Source organism: Protopterus annectens, chromosome 17.part0 (assembly GCF_019279795.1).
Source record: "Protopterus annectens isolate FY-2018-M chromosome 17.part0, PAN1.0, whole genome shotgun sequence".
NCBI classification, from domain to species: Eukaryota; Metazoa; Chordata; order Ceratodontiformes; family Protopteridae; genus Protopterus; species Protopterus annectens.
This window is the reverse complement of record NC_056751.1, coordinates 449227281-449247169: the sequence shown is the minus strand read 5'-3', so window position 1 is coordinate 449247169 and position 19889 is coordinate 449227281. Positions and strand designations below refer to the sequence as shown.

At 40.0% G+C, this 19889-nt stretch overlaps 1 long non-coding RNA gene and 1 other non-coding gene across 3 annotated transcripts in view; both read left to right on the top strand.

The window, feature by feature from the left end:
• LOC122791358 overlaps nucleotides 1–19889 on the top strand; it is a 537225-nt gene that overhangs the window by 29568 nt on the left and 487768 nt on the right. The gene's annotated exons all lie outside the window — the stretch shown is intronic.
• On the top strand, nucleotides 18585–18747 carry LOC122791899. The gene has a single exon (XR_006363246.1). It is a non-coding gene; the product is annotated as a U1 spliceosomal RNA (small nuclear RNA).

Below are 19889 nucleotides of genomic sequence, written 5' to 3'. Positions count from 1 at the left end.
AGGTGGATGCTGGCCGAGAGGCAGAGGGGGGCCGAGGAATTTTGGGTCGAAAGAACCCTTCTCCGACTGACCCGTGCAGCAGTCCTGAGGGGTTGCCCGATTGTCCCTCTCTGGAGGCAGTCGCAGGGCGTTTTTCGGAGCATCTAGCAAGTTGGGAGTCCGTTACTACAGATCACTGGGTGCTCCGAATAATATTCAGAGGTTACTCTATCCCCTTCCTGAATCTTCCCTCGCTGGCGAAGCTCCTCCCCGATGTCCCACCCAATCAGAGGGAGGCGGCGGCTTCAGAAATAAAGAAGTTACTAGAAAAAAGGACCAACCAGCACGTCCCCCCAGAGCAGTCCGGGTTGGGCAATTACTCCAGGTTCTTTTCGGTGCCAAAAAAGACGGGGGACTTAAGGCCAATTCTCGACCTTTCAACTTTGAACCTGTTCATTGCCAAAGAGAAATTCTGGATGGTCACTCTACAATCTATTCTCCCCCTTCTGCAGGAGAACGACTGGATGTGCTCCATAGACCTCAAGGATGCGTACTATCACATTTTCATGGACAGACAATCCAAGAGATTTCTCCGCTTTCGGCTAGGGGGTCAGTCATTATCAGTTCAGGGGTCTTCCGTTCGGCCTCACCACAGCCCCCCAGGGTGTTCACCAAGGTCATGGCAGTTGTGGCAGCCCACCTGAGACTTCAGGGAATTCAGGTCTTTCCGTACCTAGACGACTGGCTCCTCACCGCCCCCACCAGACATCTACTCTGTTCTGCCAGGGATTATTCTTTACTCTTGGCCCATCATCTTGGCATTACCATAAATTTCAGGAAGTCGTCTCTTCATCCTGTTCAAGTTCTGGACTTCATAGGGGCCAGGATAAACACACTTCAATCCAAGGCCTTTCTGACAGCGGACAGGTTACGCACATTATCACTCCATGTAATATCGCTTCTACATTCCCCAGCCCCACCTGCAGAATTAGTCCTGAGAGCCCTAGGATTCATGGCGGCAGCTATCAGCCTTTCACCTCTTGCTCGGTTGCGCATGAGAGTCCTTCAATGGACCCCTCAGGTCCAATGGTTCCCTCCTCCTTCACCCATTGAATTCACTGATTCCCCTAAGCATGGTTTGCAGGAACTCCCTTCTTTGGTGGCTCCATTCCCGAGAGCTTCGGGAAGGGAGACCGTTCGTGATGCCTCAACCCCAACCACGCTGACCACGGACGCATCTCGCCTCGGGTGGGGGGGGGGGCATTGCATGGGAAGAACCGTCCAAGGCACGTGGACCCCTGTAGAGACCGTTCTGCATATCAATGTTCTGGAGATGAGGGCGGTGCTTTTAGCATTGCAAGCCCTTCAAGACCTTCTTCCTCTGGGGACTATTGCAGTTCAGACAGACAACATGGCGGTAGTCTGGTACATCAACAAGCAGGGAGGAACCAGGTCTTACCCTCTTTGTCGAGAGGCTATGACAGTTTGGGAATGGGCGATTTCCACCAACCGCTTTCTGATAGCAACGCACATTCCGGATAAGTCCAACATTCTAGCGGACAAGCTGAGTCGTTCTAGCCTCACACCTTACGAGTGGTCTCTAAACCCCTTAGTAGCGAAACAGCTCTTCTCAGATGGGGTCAGCCTTGCTGCAATCTCTTTGCGTCTCCTTCCAACGCAAAATGCAGCAAATATTTCACTCTAATTCCCCCACCAGGGGAGAGTCCCAGAGCTCTGGTTCATGCTTGGACGCCCAGTCTTCTTTATGCTTATCCTCCTCTTCTACTAATGATGAAATTTCTGTAGAAAGCTCATCGGTTGGGGAGCAAGATAATCCTCATAGCCCCATTCTGGCCTCGCCAGATCTGGTTTCTGTACCTGCGGTCTCACATCATAGCTCCTCCTTGGGTCTTCAATCCCATTCCGGATCTGATCTCTCATCCTGCGGGATTGCAAACTCCGAACCTGGACGACCTCAAGCTCACGGCTTGGTTGATCCAGTTCCACTAGTGGCTAGGACTCCCGGTATCTCGTCTTCCCTAAAATCTATTCTGGTAGCGGCACATAAACCTTCTACCAGGAAGATCTACAAGAGTAAATGGAAGCGTTTTTCCATCTGGGCCAAACATAGGGATTTGGATCCTTTTACGGCTCCCATTCCAACAGTTCTTGAATTTCTGTCCCATATTTTCCACCAAGGGGCCAGTGCTTCTACTGTCAAGGTTCAGATGGCCGCTATTTCTCATTTCCACACTAGGGACAACCTTGGTCCCTTAGCTTCCACTAAGATATGCAAGACCTTTTTGAAAGGCACCTTTCTGTTAAGACCTCCGGTCAAGAATACGGTTCCCCCATGGGACCTAACCTTAGTTCTTCAGGCACTAACTAGTCCACCCTTTGAACTTGCAGCTTCCGTTGATTTAAAATTCTTATCTTGGAAAACTGCCTTCCTGATTGCAATTACTTCATCTAGAAGGGTATCTGAACTTCAAGCCCTTTATACAAAACTCCCGTACCTGGTCTTCCATAAGGACTGAGTATCTCTCAGGACTAATCATTCATTCTTGCCTAAGGTAGCCTCCGAGACCAGTATCAATCAAACCATCAATTTGCCTATTTTCTTCCCCAACTTTCAGAACAAAGGGGAATACAGACTGCACTTGTTGGATGTGCATAGACAATTGTGATTTTACTTGCACAGGACAGCTGCTTCTCGCAAATCGGAGCAACTTCTCATGTCTTTCGTTAAGCCGTCCTTAGGCAAGCCTATTATGAAAGTTACTTAGCTAGGTGGATATCCCACTGCATCTTACACGCATATACAGCTTCTGGTGGGCCAGAACCCTTGGGGGTTCATGCTCACTCTACCCATTCTATGGCTACCTCTGCAGCATTTTGGTCAAGAGTTCCCTTTTGTTCAGCGGTTACTTGGGCCTCTTCTCATACCTTCATTTCTCTTTATAAGCTGGATCTGATATCCAGAGGTAGGGCAGCCTTTGGCTCCGCAGTGCTCCGGAATATCCTTCCTTGAGGACCTCCCAGGTTTTTGGTAGCTGGGGACTCTGTCCCACAGATTGCTGATCAAATGAAGTTAACTGCTTCAGATAAAGAAGTCATGTACTCAACATAACTTTCCATCTGAGTAGGTAAGTTAATTTGTCAGCAACCGACCCCCCCCCTCCTTCCCCCTAGCCTGTTTCGTGGTCATATTCAAGACGGAATATTTTCCTTCTGTCACGCATCAGGTTAGTGTTTCTCTTTCAAGTATGTTGGACTGTTTTTGGTGGATAATTTGGCAAACTCGATCTGAGGACTGGAGGGAGGTAGCAGGGTATTATGGGTAAGGGGAAGGAGCTGAGAGCTCGGATCTTTAGCTTGGAAAGCTGTCGGATCCGATACCCACAGTTGCTGACAAATGACGTTACCTACTCAGATGGAACATTATGGTGAGTACATAACTTCTTTTTAATTTACTTTACTGCACAACGTAGATTAGTCCAGATAAAGCATTATGCAGCATTCTGGTTAATATACAAAAGTGCTAATCTACTTTATTTTTTCACTTATTTTATGCTCTATCTTTTCACCTATTTTTTCTACAGTTTCCTCACCTACTTTTTCTTCTTTGTTTGTGTTCACCCACAGACTGACTGTAAACTATCAAGGAATCTCCCTATACTTGTAAGAATTTGACCCACAGTAAAAAAGAAAAAAACATTTCAAATTCACAGTGCGCTCAAGCACTCAATGTAGGTCATATCCCCTATGGTGACTGCTGCCTATGTACAGTGATTTTCTGTATTTTATTTTAAAGCAGGTAGTAGCGTACACACAACCAGGGGCCCATTTTCCCTAGGTTCCCCCAGTCTACCAGTATTTATTTGCCTCTCATCCCAACAAAGAGAACAAAATTGGCTGTTAGCACTGTTGTCTTATATAAGTAACTTTCCACAGTTATGCTGTTTGCTCACACCATTTGGTTAAATTGATCCTGTATGGCATTTTCAGTTTATTTTCAATATCCCATGTGCAAATGAAGTTATAAACTAAAAAGTACTGGCTCTTACCAGCTCATCTACAGTTAACTGATTTTTTTTGGTGATCAGTATACCCAGCTTCTCTATCTTCAATTTATCTCTAATTTTTAATCTTTAAATTAGCCATTTTCTCTATTCTTTTTTGTTGCTATTTTTATTTTATCTTTATTTGTGTTACAATCTTTTCTTGTGACACAAGTGTGGACTCTCACTTTAGCCCCTGTTCACCCAGTCTGCTACCAGAGTGAGGTTATTTAGTGTAGTAATGAGACCATGGCCATTTTTCAAAATTACTTAGGGACCAGTAGATCCACGTGTCCCCCAAAATAAAGTGCACACCAGTAAGTTTTTAATGGTAAACTCTTTTTGTAGTGCTGAGATTTGATCCTGCACTCATAATGCAATATTATGTAGTTGTTGGGAACCAGCAAGATTCATCTTATATGTTTTTGAGAGTGTAGAATGACTGCTTTCTAGGTTTGCTTGAATTTCTTTGCTATTTTGGACTCTATACTTCTGTGATTGGTTCATTTATGTTATCTTGTCATGTTTTATGGTGGAATCCTGTAGTCTTTTTGTCTTCTAATATACAATTAAGATATTTTACTCTCCTCAATAAGCAAGCAGGAATTATACAGTGCCTGCTGAATTGTATCAGTGGAATAAATGTAATTCTAACTTGTACTTCTGCTTTGCCACTGACCTTGTTTGTGAATGCCACTATTAACATGCTAAGAACACCTAGGACTGCTTGATGTGTTTTTTGTTTAAGTTAAGCATCTTAGAAGTTAGGATAAGTTGACTACATATTAGTGTCTGCTACTGCTGTGGAAAATGTGCAACCACTGTTAATTTGCTTTACTGCACTGCATAAATTAGACATGATGAAGCATTCTGTAGTATTCTGGGTAATCTACAAAAGTGCTAATCTAGTTTAGGTAGTCTTATTTTTGTTCACTTATTTTATGCCCTAATATCTTTTCACCTAATTTCTTTTGAATTACCTCACCTACTTTTTCTTTGGTGTGTGTTCCCCCAAAAATGGGCTGTAAACTCTCCAGGAATCTCTCTATACCTCTAAGAACAGGACCCACGGTAAAAAAGAAAACACAGTAAAATCGGGCCGTGCACTCAGTGACGCAATGTAGGTCATATCCCCTACGGTGACTCTGCTACCTATGTACAGTGATTGTATTTTATTTTAAAGCAGGTAGTAGCATGCACACTACCAGGGGACCCATTTTCCCTAGATTCCCCAGTGTCCCAGTATTTATTTGCCTCTCTTCCAAACAAAAAGAACAAAATTGGCTGTTAGTGTTGTTGTCTTATATAAGTAGCTTTCCACAGCTAGGTTGTTTGCTCATACTATTGGTTAACTTGATCTTGTACAGGAATTTCAGTTTACTATCGATGACCAGTGTGCACTTGATGTTAAAAAGCTAAAACGTACTGACTCTTACCTTCTCACCTACAGTTAACTGATAATTTTGTTGGTGCTCGGTATACCCTTTACTCTCCTTCCTATCCCCATTTCCCACCCACCCCCTACCACTACATTTGTTTTAGATAGCCACTCCCCCAAATTTTCAATACCCAATCATAAAACAATCTCCTCCAACTCAAACCTCTAATTGCCCCACCCATATTACACTAAGAATTAACTACAGGAACCTTAACTTAAATCTCACCAGAAATAACTTCATTAATCAACACATTAACTTAACTTACATAGTTGAATATCCATTATCTATAATACCATCCTTAAACAATCGTCTACTTAGAGGTGATCCCTGCTTGACTTACAAAGCCATGTCTGACCCAGCCCTGCTTGAAATGCTACACCTAAAGAAATCCCAATCCCCCATGCCATACGCTTCAGAGATCACAATTTCATTACCATAATTAACAGAACATGCTGGAGGGACAGGTTCATCTCCCAAAGACTGCCCATACTCTGGAATAAACTTCCCATTCATGTCAAGCAGAGCACCTTGCTAGCCCTCCTCAGGAGAAATCTTGATGGGTGGATGGGTAACAGAAAGTTCATTCCAGGGATCATTCCAGTTGCCCTATATGATAGGGGCACTGTGAACTAACATCAGGTGACACAGTGCCTGGGCAATTTTTGTGGGCTAGGCTTGTAAAGGCTCCAGGGCCATTAGTCTAAAACATACCTAAGAACCTAATAAAACTAAGCTAATGCTGTTTCATCCCTCAAAAGCCATTGATCCAATACCACCATTCAAAATAACTTGTCCTAACAACATTCCCTTTACTCCAGACCCCCATACTAAATTTATTGGGGTTGTTGTAGACAACAACTTTAGATTTGACTTACACATTGCCCATACTATAAAAAAGGTACACAAAAAGCTTGGAAGCTTATATAGGAGTACAAAATATCTAAACAATAATACTAACGCCATTATTGCAAGAATCCATCTAGTCTCTACTCTCTTATATACATCCCTTACACTGGTGAAACTTAACAAATCAAACTTATGCTACAATAAAATAGCAAAGTTTGCAATGGACTCAACTTACAGATCCCACTACTGTCTGGCCCTTAAGCAGCTTTACTGACTAGAATTTCCAAATCTGCTACTCTTCAACCACCTTGCAGTGGCTCCTCAAATTCTCTATCAACCATATAAAACTCTGTCTCTCAAAGATCTACTAAACTACTTCTCAAATAACCATTTATTTCATTCCATTAACAAATCATTAATAAACATAACCAGAAGTAAGACTATTGCAGGTGACTCCCTTTAGACAAACTGCATTGCAAATATCTGGAACAACCTGCCTCCAAACATAAGTTCCACAACAAGCAAATCTAACTTAAAAAAAAAAAACTTCTCAAAACCCATTTATGGAGTTCATGTCCCTGTTCTGACCCAAGTTAGTAACTAACTTAAACAGACAGGTATGTAATAGTCACCCAATCACTTCTTCACCCCTCTGTTTTTTATCTATTTGTATATGTAATAAAGAAACATTGATTTACCTGGCTTATGCCGCTTCCTTGGTTTCCTGATCATAATTTTATACTCTGTTACTCTGACTCTATCTACCCAGAATGCAATTGCTAATAATTAGGAGCCTCATCAGTATTCATACTGCATTACTCTGTGTTTCCATATTGTTATGTAATTGTATATTAATCATTAGACACTTTTACTTGTATTATAATATCTAGTGTTGGAGTGCTTTCTTTCCTCTTTCTTATTGAAATGTATTTCTTATTTGATTGCATTATTATTCGTATGGTTTGTGTTTATTCTGCTTGGAGCTTTTCTCCCCTGGTGTCCACTGAAACTGGGCTATCTGTCCAGTCGCTTCCACCTAAACAAATGTAAAATAAAATAAATAAATAAAATAAATTTTAAAATACAGTGCTTTCTTACTCGTATATTTTGCAAGCTGTTTGAAATACATTCTAATTTTTCAGTCAACTGTATTTTGAGAAAAGATGCACTATTATTTTTTGAGCCTTGTGCCAATTTTCATTATCTGATGTAAGCAACCGGATAGTGATGGAATTACTTTACAAAATACTGTGATATTCACAAGTAATCATAACCTATTTTAATTTGCATTTAATCTGATGTTTGAACAAGGTTTTATATCTGTATCTATATCTGTATGTATGTATCTGTATACATAATTTGATCTTACATCAAGGTGCTGATGTCTTTTGCAAGACGCAAAAACATTCCTTGATTGACAGAAAAGTCTAAGCAGAACTATGACTGATAACCTCTAAACAGTATGGGAATTAGCTGAAATATTTTACTTTATTCACAATTTGTGACCAGGCAAAGACATTACTAATTACAATACACGAATGAAAGGAAACATTAAGTTGAACTAAAATGGACAATCCTGTTTGTTTTTTTCTTAAGTCCACCAGATCGTCCCAGTGGCTCTCTTTCTTGCAGTCTGTTGATCCATTCTTTCCAGCATGTGGGACAAAGCTCCCCAACCTATTTATTCACTGTTGGAGTCAAGAGTTGGGTGTCCTATCTCCACCCCACCCCATGGTATCCCCCGTGAATTTCACTATGACTTTTTTTTTAATGAAGTAATGATGCACTTCCATAAATGCACAGCATCCTGTCAAACAGGCAGACTGCTTGAAGTGAGGGTCCACTGATTATTCAGATACACCTAAGATGGGTGAGCCAGTATTGGCTGTTCACTCCCAGAATTCCTCACCCACTTTTTACAGCTCACGGGACACTAGTTGAACATGGGATATCTAAAAACAGTTACTTTTTTTCTATCTGTACCACATGGTAGATTTTTTTTCCATTAAGGTTTGCAGGTTGCATTCATTATTCTCTGAAGCTATATTTAACAAGTTTTGACTAAATGGCAATTGAGAAGGGGGAGTAAAGTGATAAAAATGCTTGAGGCTGCATCGTGTAACCTCTCAGAAATATATGCTCTAAACTACTCAAAAATTAAAATCAAACAGCAGAGCAAGTATGCCTGTTGTACCTAAATGTATGAACACACCACAACAAAGAAATAAATAACTCCCCCTCCAGATGAAGGTACATTTTTAGATGATTACTCTAAATCAGCCTTAATTTCCTTTTTAACTCAATCTTAGGCTGATAATACTATGAGGGAGGGAGCATTGTTTTATACTTTAATGCAGTGAGTAGTAACTAAAGTAACTCAGAAGGATGAAATACTGGCCTCATATATTATATATATATATATATATATATATATATATATATATATATATATATATATATACACAGTGGATATAAAAATTGTACACACCCCTGTTAAAATGCCAGGTTTTTGTGATATAAAAAATAAGACCACAATAAATCATTTCAAAACTTTTCCCAACTTTAACGTGATCTGTACAATTCAATGGAAAAACAAAAAAATCTGTTAGGGGAAAAATATAAAAAAATAAAAAAATGTACAATAAACTGGTTGCATAAGTGTGCACACCCTTAAACTAATACTTTGTTGAAACACCTTTTGATTTAATTACAGCATTCAGTCTTCTTGGGTATATCTATCTATCAGAATGGCGTATCTTTACTTGGCAATATTTGCCCACTCTTCCTTGCAAAAGTATTTGAACTGTTTCTTAGTGAAATTGGTGCGCCTTGTTTGCTGTAGCATAGACTAGATCCAGGCCTGCTGAATCTAGCTTTGTTTGTATAAATTGAGCACTAATCCAGGCCTTCTTTTTTGAAGAAGGTTCCCCTGCACCCCAGTGGCAGGAGTGTGCAGTTAGAACTTGTCTGGTTGAAGTCTACAGAAACAGTGTTCGGTTATGAGATTTTTTTTTACTGATTAATTGGGTAATTTGTTTAAAAGCCTTTTCTGATTGCTTGTAGTCATCTAAAGCTGTTTTAAGTGTATTTTTTACTGTTTGTAGTCATTTAAAGCTGTTTTAAGTGTATTTTTACTGTTTTTGCCGTATCTTTAAAAAAAAAATGTTTCCTTGTTTCCCACCTTTCTAAGCTAGTATAGTCCAGTTTTCAGGCTAGTGCTGAATTCAGGGCTGTGTTACAAGTTCTGAGTTGCCCATACCTTACTTGGATAGTGGGAGGTTTCTCTGTTCATCTGTGAGATAGGGAGCTTTGAGCAGCCATCCGTCCCTGGAGGAGTGGTTCCAGTCCAGAAGTCAGTAGTTCATAGGCCATTTTGTGCTAATTTCTATCTGTTTAATTTCCCTGTTGTAAAAACTACATTTGCATGGTTTTGCACGTCCAGGCAGCGCCAGTTAGCTAGGGCTAAATTTACCCCTGCTCCACCAAGTCTCCTCTTCAGTATTTCCCTTGAAAGTAGTCTAACTCTCAACCTAAGCACTTAAAAAGCATCCTACAGTCCAGCACTTGCTCACACCTAATAGGAAGCACTAATATACCCTGACACTTGACTGCCCAGCAGGGCAAGACTCCTTATTCACCCCTCACCAACCAAGCAACTAAGCAGCTCACCCTACTATTCAGGCATAAACAAAGGGCAATTTCAGGTATACTCTCCAGTCCAGCTGATGAACCTGGGTATCCTGAGGCAATGTTACAACTGCCTCATGTACACAGGCAACCCTCTGCTCCTACCACAAAACATTAACATATGCGAGAGATGCAATTATACAGCTAAATTGGAGGCTAAGCTCTCTCCACCCAAGACTGGAACAGGCAGTCATGAGGAGAAGGTTAACACTTGCACCACACCTCCAGTCTCACATAGACATACTAAACCAGCATGGGCAAAAATACACATAAATACACAAAATCATACTTGGAGGCTCTAAATAAAAACCTATAAAAGCAGCAGAGACCTCCAAAGCAGACACCCAAAAAACCTGCACCTCCCGTCACAAACTAAAGCACAAAATCAGTGTGCTGCACAATCACAGCCTTTAATGCTAAATAACATACCTAACACAATAGTAATAGGCGACTCTATAGTCAGGCACACTGACGTCCCACTCACTAGGCTGGACAAGGAGAACGTCACTGTTAGCTGCCTGTCGGGAGCCAGAATTTGCCACATAACACAAGCATTCAGGTCACTCCAGAAAAAGTACAAATATGACTCTGTCATTGTTCATGTTGGTGTGAAAGACGTGAGATTTACCTCCCTGGACTACATGAAAAGAGACATGGAAGAGCTCTCTGATCATGCAGCCCTGGCAGGTATGACTCTGACCCTGAGTAGCATCTTGCCCTCACCAAGAATGATAATGCAGTATAAAGAAAAAATGATCAATTTCAACAACTGGCTAAGCTTCTGGTGTCGTTCAAAGGGGATACAGTGTCTGTCAGCTTGGGACAACATGCTTGACAAGCCTTGTTGCTTCACAAGAGATGGCTTGCACCTGTCACCCCTAGGCTTTCGAATACTGGCCAAGGCTCTTGCTGCCCCCATAGTGCCTTTTTTAGGCAAGGTTCAAAAGTCAAACTCACCTCCGTAAACAGCACAAACAAAAAAAATGAGGGTTATGCTACTCATCACCAGGAGTTTAAATCTCAAAATGCATGTGCTCAAAGCACTCCTCAGTATGGAGAACATCGACATCTGTGCACTAACTGAAACCTGGTTCAAGGCTTCACAGAGCACCCCAGCACTACCGGGCTACAACTCATACCACACATTTCGGCCACAGAACATGGAACGAAACACAAAAGGAGGGGGTGTATCCATATTCATCAAGGATACCTACACATCCAAGTTAGTGGCGCAGCATGATACCTCCGAGATCATCCATGTGCAACTAACATCAGGCAAATCTGCAGTGCAGATTGTGGCCTGCTACAGATCACCCTCCATGACCCAGGACCACCACTCCACCTTTTCTGGAGACAGTGGAAAACATGAAGGTCCTACCGAACACCCTGATATTGGGCAATTTTAATTACCCTACCGTTAACTAGGAAAACTACTCAATTACAAACTCCCAGGTCCAGCGCTTCCTGGAATTTATCAACTCAAATGCCCTGGATCAGCTGGTAAACTCCCCTACCAGAGGTGAAAACATATTGGTCCTGGTCATCACCAACATGGGCAACAGGTGTTCCACACCAGAGGTCAACCTGTCACTGGTTAGATCAGACCATAAACTAATCATTCTGGATGTCCACACCACACCGCCACCTCCAACCAAGGAAACCACAGGGAAAAACTTTTCTATAGCAAACTTCACCTTACTTAAGACAGAGGTGGTAAGTTTCACAGCCCCCATGCTAAAGTATAACAGTGTCCAAGATGCAGGAACCTTTACAAATGCACTCTATGAGCACCTACAAGGATGCATGTATCGTGCCATCCATAGCAAAACCAAGACTCACTCCGCTAAGAGAAGGAAACCAGTCTTGTGTACCCCTGCCATAAACAGGCTATACAATAGAAGGAGGAAACTAGTTCAGAAAAAAGCAAATCCCAAGAAGGAAAGACATCCCTGATCAGTATCAGTAAGAAACTAAGGTCCCTCATAAAATCCTCCAAGGCTAACTTCGAAAGAAAAATAGCCAAGGATTCAAAAGATAACCACAAATCCTTCTTTAGCTATGTCAAGAATCTAAGTGGTAACTGGCAGATATGCTCTGAGCTAGTGCAAAATAGCACACAATATACTGAACCCACTGATATTGCCAACATCCTGGCAGATAGATTCAGTGCAAACTTCACCCCCCTCTCACTCCCAAAAGGGCCCACAACAATTCCGGAAAAGTGTAGTGTCCCGGAAATCACAGACGCACAGGTGAAAACAGCCCTTTCAAAAGCCAAAAGCACAGCGTCAGCGGGGCCAGATGGTGTCCCAGGCTGCGTCTTGCATGAACTACAGAACAAACTAACCCCCCACCTAAACATACTGTTCAACCTCAGCATCTACACAGGTTACGTGCCCATAGAATGGCACACAGCAACGGTTATTCCACTCCACAAAGGAGGGGCCACAACTGACCCTGTTAACTATTGCCCCATAAGCCTGACTAGTCTGGTCTGCAAAGCTATGGAGTGCATCATTATGGAACTCATTAACAAAGACAATGGGAACCTCCAAACACTTGACCCAAACCAGTTCGGCTTTGTTAAGGGCAGATCATGCCTACTAAACCTGGTTGACTTCTTCGAAACAGTCACCAAGGCCATAGATGAGGGGAAGGTAGTTCACACAGCCTGATACTATTCCCCACTTGGGAATTATAGAAAAACTCACCAGCTTGAACATAAACCCCTATGTCACGAGATGGGTTGCCATCTGGCTTACAGACAGAACTCACACGGTAAGAATAACGGGCTCCAGGTCCGACTCTAAACCAGTCACAAGTGGTGTCCCACAAGGCTCGGTCCTGGGACACCTACTGTTCGGCATATACTTCTCAGAAGTACAGGCAAACACAGGAGGACTAGGGCTAACCAAGTTCGCCGATGACTGCAAACTGGGAGCCATAATTGACTCTCCGGTTGACACGGACATTCTCCAAAAGGGCCTTACTGAGACGGACACCTGTTGTCAAAGTCATGGTCTCAAGCTAAATGCCAAAAAATGCATAGTCATCCCATTTGGGAAAAACAAAACATCCATGAATTACCACATAGGTGGCAGCCCCCTTAATACAGAAGAGGTAATAAGAGATCTGGGGACCCAGGTAGATAGTAATCTCTCCTTTGACAATCATATTGCCAAAGTAGTTAGGAAATCCTTCTGTGTAGCCCATCTAATTACTAAAGGGTTTGCATCTAGAAATAAAGAGGTTATAGTGCCCCTCTACTCATCACTCATCAGACCCATCATAGAGTACAATGCCCCATTTGGGATGTACCTCACAAGACACTTCCAACAGCTGGAAAGACCACAAATGTACCTCACCAAGAGGATTACTGGCCTCAAACATATGCCCTATGCAGCCCGACTGGAAAAACCCCAGCTGTACTTAGTCGCATATTGCTTACTCAGAGGTGATCTGCCTGACTTACAAAGCCATGTCCAACTCAGAATTGATGGACATGCTCCACCTAAAGAAATCCAAGTCACTGTTAGCCACTCGCTCTAATGAGTTAACCTTGACACAACAATAAATAAAACATGCTGGAGGGATAGATTCCTGTCACAGAGACTCCCCATGCTTTGGAACAAAATTCATAACTACATTAGGCAGAGCCCCTCACTAACACTCTTCAAGAGAAACCTTGATGAGTGGATGGGTAACAGAAAATACACCCCTGGGATCACTTCATTGGCTCTTCTTGACAGAGGCTCAGTTAATTAATCAATGGGGCGGCGAAAGCTGACACACTCTGGCTAGGCTTATAAATGCTCTCGGGCAGATAGCCTAGTACCTACCTATGAACTTATGAACCTAAATCTGTCAGATTGCAAGGGCATCTCTTGTGCACAGCTCTCTTCAGATCGCCTGATATGGGTCTACTTTCATTAACTGAATGCACACATACCCAAACCACAAAACCGGAAACCAACTTCACAGAAGCCTTAGTATTGTGAAACCACAGATCACTGATATGTTTTCTAAGAGAATCAAACCACTTGGCCACCAGGAAAGAACAAAACAAAAGGACATAAATTAAACCCATTAAAGTGGTGGGCTTTGTCACCCCCCCAAAACTAAACAAACCAACTCCAAGATCGCACTATAGTGGTGAAAAGAGCAAAGTTCACCCTGGTGACCAAGTGGTTTGTTTCCCTTAGAAAAAATACCAGTGATGTGTGGATTCGCGATATTAAGGTTTCAGTGAAGTCATCTGGCATTTCTAAAATTCAGGTAAGTGTACTTTTGATAAATGAAAGTAGACCCATATATATATATATATATATATATATATATATATATATATATATCACAGACACACACACACATGCATACACATTTACTTAGTGAAAGTCAAAGCTTGACTCCTACACTGTTGGTATGGGAGGGGGGGGGGGTTCCCATGCAAAAAAATACTTACACTTCAGGTTTACACCATTGAGATATTTCATACATTTGTTTGGTGATGTTATTCATATGTATGCAGTGTTTCTTCCTTTCATAGTGCAGTCATGAAGAATATTCAATATAAAATTAATTTTAAAAATGATGGCTGATTTACTGCTTTCTACAAATTGTACCATATGTAATTTGTACATTTAAGTGGTAATGTCAGTCAGAAAAAATCCAATGTATTTGATTTTTTGTTAAGGCTGGGTATATGACTTTTATTCCAGGATGAAAAATGGACTTTGCATCCAATACTTAGTTCTTCTCATTTGGCAGTACCAAATAATGAAAAAAATGAAATTAAATTAATGTATATTCTCCATGAACCTGCATTTTAAATCATTGGAAATATGACTGGTCAAAAATATTTGTGATGACTATGATGAAATGTCCAAGTCATGTTTAACAGTGAGCTGTTATTAAGTCGTTAAGGCTGCAATGAGTTTTAACACTAACACACATCGTAGTATTCATTTTAATTTCTCTGAAATATTTATGAATGAATGCCAACACGTTAGCTATTCCTCAATAAATAAATGCCAAAATGTGTTTCAGATATTACATTGTTTAAATTTTTAAAATATGCATGTTTCATAACGCACTTCGGTAATATCGTTAGCAAAGTTCCATTCTATTTAATGCAAGAGATGTGTCCATGACAACTTCAGTAGACTCTGGCTGTTACATAAGAAATAAAACAATTTCTGTTTCTTCATAAAAGTCACGCCACCTTTACTTTGAAAACTTTAAACACCAAAAACCAGGAAACGGATGTCAAAAGCTCACAAGGTTTTAATATCCAAATATAGTTAAAAACAGTCACTCGAAACTCAAGTTTGTAAAATAAATCAACGGACTAAAAGTTAATCAAGAACAAGATGCGTATTTAAATGTCCAAAAAATGTTTAAAAACACTCAGTCGCAGCTTCGACTTGCAAAGTAAACTTGCAAAAGCAAAAATCCAATACATGTGAAGCGCTTTTCGTTCGGGCTATACCCGAACTTCTTCAGACAACGTACTGAAATCATACTTTGGTTTAAATAATTCCTTCTTTCGCTGTTACCAAATCAGGAAGAGGCTCAAATCAACTCATTTCATAGCAAACAGTTTTAAAGAAAAACGTGCTATAAATTCATCAAATTACATACTATGTGTTCAATTACCGTGAGTGGCTAGTACCCATATTCTTAGTTGTTAAGTACAAAACCATTTAATTACACAAAAAATGTTACCTAACGTTTTTTTAAAAAGGATACAAGGTCCATTCTAATACTAAACATCATACCTAATCTAGTTATACCATACACAAAGGTTTCAACAAACAATAACTACTCAACTAACCCACCATAAAAAATATCACTTAAAGGTTTAATATAGAGATTTGATACTAACAACTAAAAAACTAGCTCTGCCACTGGACAACCCACTTACGAATCTTGCACCATATGTATATATATATATATATATATATATATATATATATATATATATGTGTGTAAAATATATATATAATATATATAATGTAATAAGTAAAGTAGAACCAGTTGAAAATGTTGATAATATCCCTCAAACATACTTAGTGTCCCCTGGTACTACCCCTAGGTTTAAATTCCTTATGTTACCTGTATAAACGTCTTAATTTTAAAATGCATGCAATACTACAAGATTCATTTAACCCAGGTTCTACACATGCATTTAACCTTATTTGCCAATTAAGTTCATTTCTCTCTAAAAGAAGCGTCAGTAAGCTGTCATTAACTCCACACCTATCCTTCATGTTTTGGTTGACTTGTGATATGATCCTAAATTTAAATAAAAGAAAAATGACTTTCCTTTAGTTCACAGTGGCGGGCCAAAGCATCATTAGGGTTCTTCTTACTAATAGCGTAAATGTGTTCGTAAATGCGATCCTTCAATCTACGGTCAGTCTTACCCACATAAAAAGCCTGACAAACCTGGCATTCCGCAAGGTAGACTACACTTCTTGTATTACAATTGTAAGTTCCCTTAATATAAAAAGTCTCATTCCTAACTTTAAACCTCCGGTCACACTCAATGTGTGTACATTGGTTACAGTGGCCACATTTACGAGTACCTCCACCACCTTCCCTTTTCTTTCCATCCTGGTTCATTTCAAGAAGTTGTTTTTTTAAAAAAAAAAACGTTAGGTAACATTTTTTGTGTAATTAAATGGTTTTGTACTTAACAACTTAGAATATGGGTACTAGCCACTCACGGTAATTGAACACATAGTATGTAATTTGATGAATTTATAGCACATTTTTCTTTAAAACTGTTTGCTACGAAATGAGTTGATTTGAGCCTCTTCCTGATTTGGTAACAGCGAAAGAAGGAATTATTTAAACCAAATTATGATTTCAGTACGTTGTCTGAAGAATTTCGGGTATAGCCCGAACGAAAAGCGCTTTACACGTATTGGATTTTTGCTTTTCCAAGTTTACTTTGCAAGTCAAAGCTGCGACTGAGTGTTTTTAAACATTTTTTGGACATTTAAATACGCATCTTGTTCTTGATTAACTTTTAATGCGCTGATTTATTTTACAAACTTGAGTTTCGAGTGACTGTTTTTAACTATATTTGGATAGTAAAACCTTGCGAGCTTTTGATATCCATTTCCTGGTTTTTGGTGTTTAAAGTTTTCGTGGTTTGTGGACGTCTATTGGTGTTTGCACCTTTACTTTGAGACAGAAACCCTGAGATTCATTATTTCCTACACTACGTGTGCAACGTTCTGAGTGAACAGACAATGAAAGCATAACTCACACCCTCTCCATCCTAATTTTAGTTTTCCTACTGATTTTCTTGCACCCTTAAACATTGAGGAGGGAATAATGAAGATTACCACAAAGTATAAACTACATGTACACTTAGTGTAATCTTTCTAAGTGATAAGAAAGCACATACACTTTGTGTAGGTGTTTAATGATTCTGCCCCAGCCAAATTTTGTATTAAATATTAAACCACATGAATATGTGTATGTCTTGAACAAAAATCTTAACTGCATTCTCTACATTGCTGAGACAGCTCAGAGGTAATACTTTATGGTGTTTGAGCTATTTTCTCATGAATTTCAGCAACAAACACAGGCGTAAACTGTAGTTATATAGGATCCAAATTTCAGTGTGATTTGGCTTATATATGAGGTAGACATATGACTTTTCAGGGAGGGGAATGCAATGCTTTACAAAAATGCTTTGTGATAGCATTATGTCAGCACGAAAAGCTATATATTCCGTTCACATTTCATAATTTCAGTCAGTGGAAATATGTTGGTACCCCCAAAAGGGAGACGTTAAATGGAATGCAACATTAAGACAAAAGTGTGTGTGTGTGTGTGTGTGTGTGTGTGTGTGTGTGTGTGTGTGTGTGTGTGTGTGTATATATATATATATATATATATATATATATATATATATATAGAGAGAGAGAGAGAGAGACACACACACACATATATAGATATACAGTAACATAGTACATTGCTACTACTGCAACATACCTGCAGGTGGTACTGACAGCATGATTTAGAACTGCTATGCAAATATGCTTTAGAGTAAAGAGCTGCAGGTGGTACTGACAGCATGATTTAGAACTGCTATGCAAATATGCTTTAGAGTAAAGAGCTATCACAGATGTTTAAATCAGGTTCAGAGTATGGTGGATAGCTGGCCCTTTAAACCTTTACCTGCTAAGCAGGTAATCAAGTCAGACTAAAACCGCTACCTGTTTAAACAGGTAGCCTGAGTCAATGAAGCTGTAAGTTACTTAATGTGAGACTCAATGAGTGCACTGTAGATGGGTCTGGAAAACCTGGAAGAAGAGTAAGGCATACTGCTTAGTGGAAAACATATTTCCCATAGGAATGGTGATGACTGGGAATAACGTTCAGCGTTCCAGCATTAGTTGCTATCCCAAGGCCATCCTTCTTGGACTGCTGGTCTGTACTGTTGCCAGTTCTTTTCTTTTCTTTCATCTGCATCATTAGTAAGATATTTTTTAAATAATTTTCTAGTATAAACTGCCTTAAGCAGTGTTGAGAGACTTTATTTTAATGTTATAAGTTACTCCTTATCAGGATAAGTACCTCAGTTAAGAATGTGGTTTCCCCATGGGGTAGGCTTTGCCATTGCAATTTGGTTGGGTTGAACCCTATGATTTCCCCAAGGAAACTCAACTGAATAATATATTGTGGCGAGGAACCAAGATATAGAGTCTTTCTCCCATGTGCTACCACTGAACTACAGGCATTTGACTCAAGGGACCATTCTCTGTGATTCAACATATCTAGTATGTTATAGCTAACTGGGAGTGAGGCCAGGTATGCCTTCAGCCAGGGATACACTCCTCCCATTACAGGAGCTGTTTTTTATTTTCACAAGCTATTGTCATCTACTGTTGCAAAGTGTATATTTGAACTTAAGTCCTCACTAGTCTAGGCTGAAATAATTTACAGAGATAGGGAGGCCATCTAACAAATGGACTTAAATCCAGAAAGGTGCAACCACAATGTGCTGTCTGTTTCTTTGACCTCTTACCTTGCTTTGGTAAGGGTCTGCGGTTGTATGGAGATCCATCACACCAGTCCCTGCAATGGGCATTTTTAACCAACACTATCGTTCTCCATGCAGCACAGAGAAACCACAATTTCCTCTTTCTTATGCATACCGGTGTCAGACATGAAATGGTGGCCATTTTAGCAGCACTTCACAATGTTTTTCATTAACTACATAGATGTAAGTACAGTACTGGTAGGGCCCCCAGCACTTTATTTGATATCCATACAGCCAGTCTATAGGCTACAGTACTTTACTCATTTAAAAGGAACATTTTACATGATACTTTTTAGGTTAGAGATCTGATCTTTACTTACTCTCCTAAACTCATAGATCTTGCTCTTGCTTGTATTAGCTTTTTCTGAATACTTAAGGGTACCTTAGTGTAAATATACCCTCTGATGGAAAAGGTTCTCTGTTTCTATATTGAAAGGTTCTATGTCAGCTCATATACCTTTCTTTTGATTGTATTAAGCTACTCATCCTGAATGTATGAAAGATATCTCCAGTGTAACCCACCCTAAGTTGTAAACACAGCCTCTCAGTTTCTATATTGTAAATTGTTTTCAGCGATACAAATTGTAATATTTGTATATGTTTCTACACTAGTCTACTGTATTTCCAAGTCCATAGGAATTGTATAATTGAAACTAAATACCTTATATTAACCTTGCTAATTGTTTTTGGAGCTTTTCTCCCCAGGACTCCATTGAAAACGGGTTATTTTGGCCCAATGGACTATCCTGGTAAACCAACTGCATATAAATAAAATAAATAAAAATCTTCCATAAATAGCAGAAACGATTTGATGAG